Below are 14679 nucleotides of genomic sequence, written 5' to 3' on the forward strand. Positions count from 1 at the left end.
AGTTTGGCAGAATAAGTCTTTATAAAACAACTTACTATAGTTAAATCTATCTTTTTATTTATATTTCGGTTGCTCCGCTACCGCCCACCATAAAAGCTGGAGCACCCACTAGTGGGTGGTAGGGACCAGGTTGACTACCACTGATGTAGTGACTTGCTTAATAGTCTGTGAGGCTGACTAAGCCGTGGGTACATGAAGAACTGTATCAGTCTCTCTCGGTCACTGCTACATCCCTATCACTTATAGTGCCTGGCATGTCATGGGTACTCAATAAATACAAGTGAAGTGAACAAGTGTATGTGCCTGGCATGTCCTGTCTGTGTCGTGGGGGCCACAGGAGCCTAGAGCAGAGCTGGAAAGCTGGCCAAGGATCACAGGTAGTAGCCATGTCTCTTACTGTACACATGATCAAGGAAGAGGCAGGTGTCACAAGCTTTGTTCTCTGGAATTGACACCCAACAAGTATGACAGATAAGGAGACACACACAGACCTTCCATTTCCTGTTGCGGGGTAGGACTGACTGATGTCCACTTGGCAGAGTGCCCTAGTGGGGGAGGGGCAGGGAGCTCAGCTGTGCCAACACTGGCGTGCATCTGAGTCTCCTGAGCACCCCGTGGGCACGCCCCTCAGCATGCACGTTGACACGCTGCAGCCCCTCCGACAACACAGGGCTCCCAGACGGGAAGCCAGAATAGCACAGGAAGCAGCTCTCTACCAGCTGTGGGCAGGTCCAGATTTCATGGACACTGCCTGGTGTCCTCACCACTCAGTCCTGAAGTTGAATGACCCTGCGGGGCCTCTGTGTTCCCAGGAGGACCAAACCTTGCTGTCCACAGTGGAGGGGACTCTGTGACTCTCATCACCAGCTTCTTCCTAGTCCTGTCCCATGTTGCGCCCTCTGCCGTGTTTCCTGGGACCCCTGAAGACTCACTGTGTGCGCCTGCATTGTGTTCATGGTTTGCACCTTGAGAGAGACCTCACATTAAGACAGTGCTCAGTGTCTCGAGCAATACACCAAATCATTCACTCATGGGTGTGTATGTATCTAACTTGAGTCCTCTCCATAAAGGTGGCATTATTAATTTTGCCATACAGAAAAGGAAATAGACTTGGGAGCTTAAATGGTATGTCCAAAGTCACTATAATGTAGACCTAGTATGGGTTCAGGACTGTCACATGTGAGAGACACGTCACTCATGTGTGCCTCTTGACCTGCTGTCCATACAAAGGCGGTACGTTTCCAGCCTGTAGCCATTGCTGTCAATCTGGTTACCTCCTTGCCTCTCTCTCCCACCATCTCTCTATAGACAGGCTGCTAAAGGAGGGAGACCCCACCCAGCAGACTCACGGGATGTTCCATGATGGGACCTCCTCTATTGTCTTCATTTTCACAGATGAGAAAACTGAGCCTGAAGGGAAATGTTCAAAGCATGGTCACGTATATGATTTCTGAATGGTACTTTGCAACATGCCTGTGATAAAGGTTAGCACAGTCCTGTTCTACAGAAAAGCAAGTGGGACCCAAAGAGACACAAGCACAGAGCAGGTGTTGGCTGTTGTGGGGAAAAGTGGAATAAACATCATGTATGAGAGATTTTTCTTGTTTCCAACACTCATACAAGCTGACCTCGCTTATCCTCCTATGAGCCTAAGCATCCAGTGTTCTCATTTGATGGAGGGGGAGCCAGGACATAGGAAACCTAGTGATCAGCCCCCGTCTCAAGGAGACAGCTGGGTTTGAACTGGACTGTGTTTGACGATGCAGAAAACAGGAGCCTGGTCTCAGAGAGTCGGCAAACTTCATTCTACAGATCTGTATTCACTCCGGGCTGGAGGCACATGTGAATGAAACAGCTTTGTGGTTTGGGGGAGTGAGGGAACACAGACAGGGGAGAAGTAGGGACAGTGAGCAGTGAGAGTGGAGGACTAGGGGCCCCAAAGAGAAGCTGCTGCCTCTCCCTGGTTTACTAGCCAGGTCATTCTGAGGAACAGAGGACCCGGGGTTCTAGTTTAAAGAATTTCACTTGTAAACATAAAAATAATTAAAGAAAAAGAAAAAAAAGAAGGAATAAAAGAGAGAAAGAAAGGAAGGAAGAAAGAAAAAAGAAAGAAAGAGAAAAGAAGAAAAGAAAGAGAAAGAAAAGGCTGCTCATTGAGCACGAGACCTCCAGCCCTGCATTAGTCCCCCTCCCATTCCCAGCCTTCAGTGGCTCCACAAGTTCTGGAGAACACCTTACTGTCACCTCCCTCACCCCAAACAACGCCACCTCTTCGCCCTCCCCCAATCCCCTTAAGACAAAACCCGCAGAGAAAAGTGCTGCCACTTCGCCACAGAAAAATGTTTACATGGAACTCAGCATCCTGAAAATGTTTGGTGTGCTTACTACTCCTGCACACTCACCTATGTAAAAAGAAGAATTTGCCTCCTTTCTGTCATTCTGAATGACAGAGAACCCGAGCGTCCTGTCTCCATCATTACACAGGAACTGAAAGACTTCCTACAGCATCAGGACCTGGAACCTTAAAAACTAAGACTCTCACAGCTCTAGAAACAAAGACTTTGTGGGAAGAATCCTTTGACACCTGAGTACGTTGCACTTGTCTCCTCTGTCCTGTCGGCTTCTTTGGAGGGCAGTCTGCATCAATCCGTGCACACAGTGCATCTGATGACCTCTTGACGCACCTGCCAGGCAGTGAACTAGATGGCAATGCGGAGAATGGAAAGATTTATGAGATGGGTAATTAGATGTGAAATAAGCTTTATGTTGCTAAAAAAGAGAAGCTGTCTTGAATTATGGGTCATTACTGACTGATTAAGAAGTAGGCTCAGTATTAAGAGGCAAAAGTTTCTTTATATGGAAGGCTATTCAAGAGGAAATTACTTGCAAAATTTCCCCATGTGAATGAAAATTATACATGGTGTGTGAAGTCACTGTAGCAGAAGGAAGCTATGAATTAGAAAAGTCTTTGCAGAGGTGGGATGGTTTGAAACTGAACCATCTTTTTATGAAATATAGAACCAAGGACTCACAAACTCAGACTGTTGGCTGACTGTGGGGGAGGTAAGATTTCATCCCCTGAATGTGGGGAGCTGTCCCAGTGACCTCTTGGGATGCATCCATTCTGTCCTAGTAAAGAATGTGGAAGTAGAATTTTGTTCTGAGAATAGTGGGGTTGAGGCTACTTGGAGGTATCTTCTTCAACTGTTCCCTCCCCCCAAATAATCTGGTGGGTCTCACATTTCCAGAGCAGAAATTCCCAGAAGTTTGCATAGCCTGCCAATAGGCTATGTGTCACTGATCAAACTTTTCGTCCCCATTCTGACCAGCAGGACAGCTCTTAGGCTATTCGAACTTGCGGGAGGCGGGTATGCATTGATGTGCTCCTAAATATTCCATAGCGGGCTTTCGTGAAAAGAGAGCCCTGATTTCCAGTGTAGCTGATTTTGCATGTAAATATGCCCACTGTGGTGGATTACAAGCTACCAATATGCTGACTGAGGGGTAGGGGACACATGCACATGGTTGGTTCTTATGAACCAGGAAAAGCCAGCTGCCCTGCACCTCAGGCCTGGTGTCTTTACCACACAGACTGCCCTCCCTGCTCAGAGGCTCACCTACCAAGCTTTCAGATTGGTGACAACATAGGGACAATCGGAAAATGCAGCTCCCATGGCTGTATCCATCATCAAGCAGAATTCCCTTTCTAGATTAACCACAGAGAGACCTGGCGGGGAACATGGAGGACAGGGGACATCAGCCAGAATAGGATTGGAGACTGGGACATTCCTGGTGGCTGGAGTCCTCAGGAAAGGTGTAATGCCAGGAATGAGGTCACCTGATGTTTACTGGTGTCCTGGCAAGGGCCAGGGCTGGCTGTTCTCATACCTTACCTTACAGAAATCCTTCAGGGTAATGGATACTTTCTCACATTACAGAAGAGGGACTGAGGGAGAGAGATGAACTTATTCAAGTTCACACAGCCGGTAGGTTACACCAAAGCCCGTGCTCCATTTGACGAGGCATCTTAAGTAAGTGGTCAGAAAGGATTGGAAAGAGGGCTGAAGAGCAGGTGTGCAGAGTCCTGTAAGGCAAGCCATCTAGTGGTGCTTTCTCGTTTGTGTTTGTCTTTCTTTGTTTCAAGGAAATGTTGGGTAAAACTATTCCAGAGCTCATTTCTGAGCATTCCATCTTTCACCTGGTTGAGCAACACCACATGGCTTCAGGCTGTTCTGAGCCAGTCCTCCTGAGAACCCGCTTCTTCTCACCAGGTCACACACTTACCCAGCCTGGCTTTCCCCTGAGTCCTCAGAGCTCTCTGAGGCAACAACCTGGTGGTCTTGGTCCACTAACAATACAAGAGGCTCAAGGACATGACCCACATCTATGTCCTCAAACTATCCATTTCTGACCTGCTCTGACATGACAGAGCTACTGCAGACCTGCCTGTGTCCTGTCAGGACTGAGTACCGTGGTCCAGGCCAAGCCCACTCTGGTGTCCTCAGTGTCCCCCACTAAGGGATGGGATGGCCTCCTAGAATTGGACTGTGGCGGCAGTACTGTGGTTAGGTGAGATGATCTCTGCAATGTACCACATCTGTGCCCATGCCTACCAAATCACAGGAGCATCCACTGGACTTTGTGACATCCAAAGAGATCACATAGCCACACAGTGTCACATTCTCAGTACCCTTTGTCACACCAACACTACTTAGTCTCTAATGCCATGCAGGTTCATTGGTAAGTATTTGACTGTCAGCTAAGAATATTTCTACTCCCATGTCTTTCTTTGATCTCCCAAGGGCAAAGTCACAACTCTGTGATATTAGGCAGGACATTTGAGTGCTTTCAGGGACAGATGTGAGAGTGTACACACCAATTTGAGCTTCAGCTCTCATTGTCACTGGATATGTGTCCCGCTCACTCTGAACTTCTGTGTCATCGCCTCCAAAATGGGAAAAGTGAATTGTACCCTCCAGGATAGTTTAACACTAAGATCAATGCTAAGTCTATAGGAAGCATGAGGGAAGCGTTGGTGGTGAAGAATGTGGTGAGGTCTCCCCTTGTCTGGGAGCTCCATCCACAGAAGTTTCCTTCACAGCCTTCTTTGTCAAAATATTTGAAATCATGCTAGGTGCACCCCCAATCTACAGTAAACTACAGTTTTCACACGGGCAGAGAGAACCCTATCTCAACACTGGGTTCCAGGACATGGTACACGGTGGGCACTCAGTAAACAGTTGAGAAGGGATTGAGACATAACCTCTGCCTACTCTCTGTTGTCCAGAGCCCACTGCCTGTAGCAGCAAAGTGAATACAGAAACCACCTTCCTGGACCCACGGGAGAAAGCAGGATGGAAATTCCAACCAGTACAGTGGACTCGGACAGGACCACAGAATTTGAGGACAGAAAATCCACCCTGTGCCAGAATGAAGACTTCAGGTCTTTTGGAGCTCAGCTGCTGACCCCTTTGTACGTCCCTCAGACAGTCTTTTGGCCAGCCTACTGAGTCATCTTTAGACCCTGTAAGTACTTTAAAAAGGAAGGGTCGCTTAACTCAGCTTTTATTTCTTCTCCCAAGTTTTGGTGGTAAGGGAGGGTGTCTCCTAAACATTATTTCAAAAGAAGTAAATTCTTCCCTGTAGGGGGTGCACCTCACCCTAAGGAGGGCTAAGTGGAGTAAGGTGGGCTACTTTTTACTGGTTTCAAAACTAATTTAGATAAAGTTTCCTTTAAGATCCCATTCATAGATTCTACCTGCCCTGAACTTTGGGGCCTGTAGGCACAATGTAATTCCTAATTAACACTGAGTGCCTTTCCTACTAGCTGTGAGATCTTGGATACAAAGGCAGGCTCATTATTAGACCCAATAATAATACGCAAGCTAAATCTTGGAACCATTTCATACAGCAATTTCTTAACAACTGTTATTGTGGTCTCATTTCTAGTAGGAAAGGCTTCTACCTACCTGTTCATTACTTTAGTAAAATCTATTTCTAAATGTTCCCCTGGGAAAGTTCCTCTCTGCCTGTTTCTCTTTATAATTTCTTTACTTTGCTTACTATTTATTTGGGCACAGACTAAACACTTGGACATTCTGCCTTCTTTATTAGATTCTAATTCTTACTTTTCTAACTATTTCTTCTTATTCTTAGTCATCCCTTTCCTGCTGGCAAAATCTTTTTCTAAATGGTTGCAAAACACACACACACACAAAAAAAACTTGGCAACCTGGGTTCTAGTAAAGTTACTAAAATTACCTAAAAACCTCACTGGTTTTAGGGCTACCTTATTGGTAGTAACATCAGCTGTTTGTTTTTTCTAGAGTTTCTTCAAAGTCCCCCTCTTTAGGGGCTCTGGACAGTGAATGATGGCCACTATTTCAGGGGAAAAGTCTCTTGCATTCTCTGGGGTGAGGGTTTGAGCCTCACCTTTGTTAGTTCTTAAGCCTTGTCCGATGGCCCCTCTTCAACTGTGCCTGGCTTAGGTTGTTCCTGCCTTCAGGAATCTTACCCGTCTTTGGCTAACCAACCATCTTAGGGGCCAAACAGACTTACTTTTGTTAGTGAGGGAGGAGCAATGTCCCTTCCAAAATGCTTAGATTTTTAGCAGCGTATGTTTTTTCCTCTTCAAAACTTAGAATACATTTCCTTTCTAATTTCTAGAGCTGAATGCTATATAAAGGCTAAGTTCAATGCCTTATATCTTCTGGCACCTCTAGGTCTAGAGGTGCATAGACTCTGTGAGCTTTCTATAGTCTAAGAAAGCTGCGAGGGTCTTCCGAGGATCCCGAATAACTTCTGACACCTTAGACAAACTTATGGTTCTTTTTCTTTCTCGATGTGGTCTTGGTCGTCCTAAGTGGGGCAGTGTATGTACTGTACAAATTCTAACAGTCCTGTTAAGGCTTGAGGCTTTTCTGAGAAAAGGGGTTTCTGAGTTTTCTAATTGTGTAGGTCACCTGGAAAAAAGAATTTAAACAATTTCTTATTACATCTATGCCTCAAGTTCTAAAGAGCTAGTCAAAAGTACTAACTGAAATGACTAATATTTCATAAAATAAAGCTTACACTCTACTTAATTATAACCCTTTTACATTCTAAGAAAACATACCTTATTTATTTATGCTGTAACTTTATATACCCTAACAGATAATGTCTAAAAAGCTCAAGAGAAACAGATTTCTGTTCACATCCTTAAGCCCTTTAATCTGGACACAAAACTGAAATGTTCCTTGCTACTACAATTAGTCATTTATTTTCTCTGTTCTCCTTTCTACCTGTTATGTTGAGAATTTTACTGTTAAGCTAATCAACAGTAATATTTATCACTCTGAGTTTGGTGACCTAACATTGAGCAATACTGAATCATTACATTAATAATCATTACATATCCCCTAATATTCAAACCAAGATTTCAATATCACAGGGCTATGAAATAGAAAAAGAGAGAGACAGAGAGAGACAGAGAGAGAGAGAGAGAGAATTAACAAAAGACTCTTGAAATAACATACATTTCTAACATAGAAAATATCTTTTCTACAACAAGAGATCCTTGGTACAAAAAGGATGTCTTTGTATTTGGCAGACTATACAATGCTATATGCCTTATTATTAGTACAAATTTAGTACAATTTACAATAAGATGATTATAAACTGCTATCCCTAATGAACTACTGATTTACAGAGAAAAATAAAAAGTGGTCAAAATGCAGTTACTATTTTGTTGCTACCCAGCTGGCTAAGAGATGCTAACCCTCTCTTTCTTGACATATAGTGCTTTACAACATTAAGTCAATATAAGAGCCAAGGTAGCACACTCAAAGAACACATATTTTATAAACTCATTTTCCTAACAGTGGGGTATTCTAGTTTACATAAGTTCTTCCATTTTCTCAGGGAATAGTAATCCTATAATTCACAGAGGACTCTTTCTTACAACTCTTGACTATTATGGCTTAAGGAGTGGGTTTAGAAGGGTCAGCATTCCCTAAATCTCCTCCTTGAGTCTGGCTATAGGTAGGAGGCAGGGATTCCCTGGAGCCAAAGCAGAGGTGGGGGGGAGGGCTATAGAAAGGTGGTGGTAGCATGCCTCTAGCTTACTCTGCTGTTATCTTTTGCCTTAATTACTTGACGCAGCCCTTGAGCAAAGAAAAAAGTTTCTTTGTTATACAATACTAGAAAGCCTGGTGGTCATACGAAATGTCTGTTCTAGATATTATCAATTGTAATTAAAATGATTTGTGCAAAGGTGTCTGCTAATTCAAACTGAATTACCCAGGGCAGGCAGCGAGGACTCCCCTTTGCTTAGTGCCCCATGGGGTTTCCCCCTTCTACTTGCTTAATTGCTTAAAGTAGAGTGCAATGAAGGAAACCACTGGTGGTATATTTCCTAAGAGCCTCCCCTAGCTCAATAAATAAAGGTGATTTAAATAATAAAATGTTAATTCACATGTCAAAGATCTCTTTGTACACAACATTTCTTGTGTAAATCTTTCCATCATTTTTAAGCTCGCCTTGCAGAGGACCATCAATTATTTTTAATTTTACGTCCATTCTTTCATGAACTCTTGAACAGGCAACATAAAGTTGACTGTGTCCAAATGCAGGCTCAGGTAAAAAAATGCCAACACGCTTAAGCGTTTGGCCCTGAGACTTATTGATGGTCATAGCAAAGTCAAGTTTTACAGGAAATTGTCTACGTCTCAATTGAAATGGCAACCCTGTTTGAGATGGAGCCAAATCAATTCTTGGAATGACATGTATTTCATCTTTAGAAAAGCCAGTCAAAGACAGCCATTATGACATTATTTTTCAATTGAAGGATGCAAAGTTCCAGTTTGATGGTAAACTTGACCATGAAGTCGAAAGCAATAAAGTCCTGGTCCAGGCAAGTCAATTGGTTTGTTTCCCATGGATGCAAAAGCAAACGAACTATTAATGGACCGAATGCTATCCATGTACTGTTTGCTATTTGGATGCTGATTAGTCAATAATTTATTCAAGAGTGGTAGATAATTCTCAAGTAGTGGAACTACAATGTTTCCGTACTTGCAACATTGAGAAAATCCTTTCTTGCCACGGTCAAATCGATTAGTTGCTAACTTGAAGTTTAAGGACTGACAGTGTTCACATTTAATATTCATGTCACCAGAGGAATGCTCAAAAATTAAAGTTTCTCTGTTTGAAACTGTTTTAATCTTTTTTGCGTTTCGGTCAGCATTACTCTGTCATTTTTTTTGCATTTCTCTCCTGCCTTTGTTCAAGGGACTCATTTTGTCGAGACAGGCTTTTTTGTCTTGCATCTGAGGCAAGCCTTGTTTCTCTATGCTCATCAGTCTCATTTTGCCGAGAAAGATGCATTTGCTCTGCGACTGAAGCAAGCCTTGTCTTTCTCTGCTCAGTGGTTTCTTTTTGTCGAGAAAGCCATTTTTGTGCAGCTTTAGATCCTTTTCTCTCCTCTTCAGTGCTGTATTTTCTAGGAGGCATTCTTAAAAGAAATTACATTAAGACGTAGTTTTTATGTAAAACAGATGATTGCCAATGCAAACAAATGTTCACCTTCCCCCTGACACGCTCAATTTCCGTTCAGCCTTAAATTGTTTCAAAAGCAGATGATTGCCAATGCAAACAAATGTTCACCTTCCCCCTGACCCGCTCAATTTGCGTACAGCCATGGCAACTTCACCCCATTGGCTAGTACAGTTATGCAAACAACCAATAAGCTATTGGCGACAAACAGACACTGAAGCTGCATATAATAAAGATAAGGGAACTGGTGAGCCCGGAACAGTGAGGGGAGCCTGCCATTCCTATTTTTATTCCTTCTCCCTGCCACTTCTTGTGCAACCAGCTGCAGCCCGCCTGCCTTTTCTTTCCCTACTCTGCTGCCTCTGTTGCCATACTCGGCCGCATCCTGGCTCACCACCCATTTGCGGGTGGGTGCCCGGTGATAGTGTGCTAGACCGCCTGCCTGAGCTTTCTCTGGGTCTAGCAATTCTTGATTTGGCTACTCTGCTCTAGAGTTGGCCATTTTAATTTCCAGAGAGTTTTCAATGTATCATTAGACAATTTTAAAATTAGATTTTCTATACCACCCTGAACTCACCCGATCTCGTGGAGTCAACAAATAGAGGTGTGGGAGGAGTCTTTGAGCCACTCTGGCTGCTCAGTGAGAACATCAATCCAAATATGTGTATATGGAATTTGGTCAGGATGTCCAGGACCCCTGAAGATGACTGATTGAACCTGATAAGTAAGAGAGATTTTAGTAGATTCATTGGAAGGCCAGTTCCCTGGGGGGAACGCTGGCCATTCTGACTTGCACAGAGTGTGCAGTCTCCCAGAGCTAACAGTAGCTCCGGAGTCTGCAGCTCGTTCCTTAAAGTCTTGGGTTTTATTCAAAACACATTCAAGCAGCATACATTTAACACAAGAAGCAGACTGACTGGCCCATATTGATGGACTTGATGAGGTCTAGACTGAGAAAGACAACTAGACAAACACTCCAGAGAATGCACAACCAGACAAAAACCAAATTAGACAAAAACCAAACCTGAAACCTGAGTGGCGAACTAAACCTGACTGGCCAACCAAACCTGAGATCACTGGCCACCGTCTTGTGCCTGAATCGGGTCCCGGAGGTTATGCTGCATCCAGCAAGGCCGCCGACCCTGCTTGGGGCGCCCCAACCTGTCTGGACCCTGTTGCTTACTGGTGAGATTCTGAGCCGCTCAACGTCCAATGGAGCACTGCTTCTGTCTGGGGCTGAGGCAGGTCTCTCAGAGATCTCCCCCTAGGCAGGGCACCTGAAGGCCCAAATAGGCTCCAATCACCAGAAAATTCTGGTACATCCCTGATAAGAACCCAAATGTTGTGATGCAACTGGACTGAACAGAACCAGAGCCCAAATTGATTGAATTTGGAAAGCTTTATTCACTGGCCAGTGGTCTGTCTGCTGCACTGAGAAAGCAACAAACAGCGATGAGCTCCAAGGAGACAGGGGTATTTATAGGCAAACCCCACAAGGTTACAATTGTTTCAGCACATTTGTACAATATCTTTGCAAAAGTTTTAAGGAGAATAAACCGCCTTCCTGCAATATCTGCAAGGCTGACGCACAAGGAACGCATCCTGCCTCTGTTGGCAAGATTAGATCTGCTGGGTCCTCAGCTTTTTTACTTACAACTGTAGCTATAAACTAGTTCCTCTTAAGCATTCAGCTAAATTGGGTCAGGGATCCTTAGCATGGACTAGCACACCAGCACAGAGACCTCCCGCCCTACATCAGTCCCCCTCCCATTCCCAGCCTTCAGTGGCTCCACAAGTTCTGGAAAACACCTTACTGCCACCTCCCTCACCCCAAACAATGCCACCTCATTACCTGCCCCCAATGCCCTTAAGACAGACCCGCAGAGAGAAGTGCCACCAAATTATCACAGAAAAAAGTTTACGTGGAACTCAGCATCATGGCAATATTTGGTGTCCTTACTACTTCTGCTCACTCACCTATGTAAAAAGAAGAATTTGCCTCCACTTTGCATTCTAAATGACTGAGATCCCTAGAGTCCTGTCTCCATGGTTACACAGGAAATGAAAGACTTCCTACTCCATCAGGACCTTGAACCTGGAAAACAAAGACTATAAAAATTCTACAAACAAAGAATTTGTGCTCAAAATCCTTTCACACAAGAGTAAGTGACACTTCTCTTCTCCATCCAGTTGGCTTCTGTGGAGGACAATCTGCATGAATCCGTGCATGCGGTGCATCTGATGGCCCCTTCATGCACCGGCAAGGCAGTGAACTGTGTAGCAATGCTGAGAATGGAAGGATTTATATGATGGGCAGTCAGATGTGAAATAATCATTTTTTGTTGTTATTTAAAAAAAAAAGCTTTCTTGAATGATGGGACTGACTGATTAAGAAAGTTGTCAGAGCATTAAGGAACAAGAGCTACGTTCTGTGGAAGGCTATTCAAGAGGAAATTACTTGCAAATCAACTGCATGGAAATAAAAATCTTACACGGTGTAGCATGAGGGAGCTAGGAATAGAAAGTCTTTGCAGATGCGGAATGGTTTGAAACTCAACTATCTTCTTAAGAAGAGTAGAACCAAGGATTCGCCAACTCACATTGTGAGCTGACTTTGGAAGAGGTAGGATTTCCATCCCTTAATTTAGAAAGTGGTCCTGGTGACCTCTTGGGATGCATTTTTTGTCCTACTAAAGAAATTGGAAGCAGAATTTTGTTCTGAGAATAGTGGGGTTGGGGCTACTTGGAGGTATCCTCTTCAACTGTTTCCCCAGCCCCAAAATCTGGAGGGTCTCACGTTTCCAGAGTAAAATTTGAAAGAGTGTGCATAGCCTGCCACCAGGCATTGTGTCACTCATCGACCTTTTTGTTCCCGCTCTGACCAGCAGGACAGCTCTTAGGCTACTCAGTCTGGCGGGGTGGCAGGTGGGCATTGATGTGCTGCTTGATATTTTATAATGGGCCTCCCTGAAAATTCCATAGCAGGCTTTCCTATAAAGCGAGCCTTGATTTCCAGTGTTTCTGTATTTGTATGTAAACATGCCCAATGTGGTGGATTTCAAGCTACCAATATGCTGACTGTGGGGTTGGGGACACATGCACACAATTGGTTCTTATGACCCATGAAAATCCAGCTGTCCCGCACCTCAGGCCTGGTGTCTTTCCCCGCACAGACGGCCCTCCCTGCTCAGAGGCTCACCTACTCCCTGGATGCAGCATGATGGCACTGGAAGGTCCCAGGCTTTAGGGCCATAACTGACCATTGTGTAATGACCTTGGGGCAGATGCTAAAGACACAGGACAGCATAGTGGGCTGGTTGGCTGCAACATGGTCCTTCGTTTCTCCTTAAAGTCCCCGCCACAGCCCCAATCCTTTGGAGAATAGTGTTATTGCATGGTGCCCACCTGTAGGGAAACCAGCGAATGGACTAGTAGGCCAGGGGGATGGAGGTCACTTTGTTTAATGGCATCTGACGATGCTGACTCAACGTGCCTTCTCCTTTGCCAAAGTATCCCCAAAGACGGGGCTCCCGAGGTCAGTGTTGCACGAGCTGCTCCTTGTGCTTCCAGCTGCCTGTTGCTTTGTCTCTAAGCCCTGTGTTCCCCATGATGCTGACTGTTAGTCGATCCGCCAGCCCTGGCCATGGCTGCAGAAATCAGAAATTGTCACTCAGCTTTGTTACAGATGTCCAGCCCCGGTTTCTCCAGGAAGAGGGTTGATTACTCTGTCACAGGGCTAGGCCAGAGGTGGAGGGAGGACCCACAAAAATGGATTTGGGAGGAAACCATAGGGCCCTAGCTGAGGTGTGCAACATCCCTCCCCATGGGTCTTAAGTTTCTAAGGCCACTGCAGAAATATAAGTTTCTCAGCAGGAAACATTCACGCAGCGGTGCATAAGGAAGAGCCCCAGAGACTCCGGGGTGAAGGGAATTATGATGTAGGCAAGTCCTGCTACACGATTGGTGTCTAAGTCAAAGCTTTCAAACTGGTGGCAACATAATGAAAATATGAAAATGGAGCTCCCAGTACTGTACATCATCCAGCAGAATTCCCTTTCTAGATTAACCACAGAGAGACCTGGCGGGGGATCTTGGGGCAGGGGACATCAGCCAGAATAGGATTTTAAACTGGACATTCTGGGTGTCTAGAGTCCTGAAGGAAGGGTAGATTCAAGTAAGGAGCTCCCCTGATGTTTACTAATGTCCTGGCAAGGGCCAGGGCTGGCTTTTGTCATACCTTACTTACAGTACTCCCTCAAGGTTACTGATACTTTCTCACATACCACATGAGACACTGAAGCTCAGGAAGAGAGATGAACTCCTTCAAGTTCACAGAGCTAGTCGGTTACACCAAAGCCCATGCTCCGTTTGGGAAGGCATCTTTAGTAAGGATTCGAAAGAGGACTGAATAGCTAGGGTGGGGAGTCATGTAAAGCAAACCATCTAGTGGTGCTTTCTCATTTGTGCTTGTTTGTTTCAAGGCAACGTTGGGTAAACTCTTCCAGAGCTCATTTCTGAGAATCCCAGCTTCCACCTGGATGTGCAACACCGCATGGCTTCAGGCTGTTCTGAGCCAGTCCTCCCGAGAACCCCCTTCTTCTCACCAGGTCACCCGCTCACGCATCCTGGCTTTCCCCTGAGTCCTCACAGCTGTCCCGGAGGCCAACTTAGTGTCTGCAGACCTACCTATACCCCATTAGGGCCGTGTGCCGTGGGCCAGGCTGAGCCCACTCTGGTGGCCTCGTTGTTCTCAACTAAGAAATGAGTTGGCCTCCTAGGATTGCACTGTGGCAGCACTACTGGGGCTTGGGGGGATAATTTGTGCATTATAGGACATCCTTGCCCCCGACAACCAAGTGATAGAAACATCCTCTAGGCTTTGTGACAACTGAATAGATCAAATGGCCACACAGAGTCATGTGCCCCAAGTGTCTTATGTCACCTCAGCAAAGAATATCCTTAATCCCTGGCCTATTGGCTCAGTGGTAGAGTCCCGACCAGGCATGTGGAAGTCCCAGGTTCAATTTCTGGTCAGGGCACACAGGAGAAGCTCCCATCTGCTTCTCCACCCTTTCCTCTCTCTATCTCTCTCTTCCCCTCCCATAGCCAGGATTCCATTGTACCAATGTTGGCCTGGTTGCAGAGGAT

Source organism: Saccopteryx leptura, chromosome 10 (genome assembly GCF_036850995.1).
Source record: "Saccopteryx leptura isolate mSacLep1 chromosome 10, mSacLep1_pri_phased_curated, whole genome shotgun sequence".
In the NCBI taxonomy this organism is placed as follows: domain Eukaryota; kingdom Metazoa; phylum Chordata; class Mammalia; order Chiroptera; family Emballonuridae; genus Saccopteryx; species Saccopteryx leptura.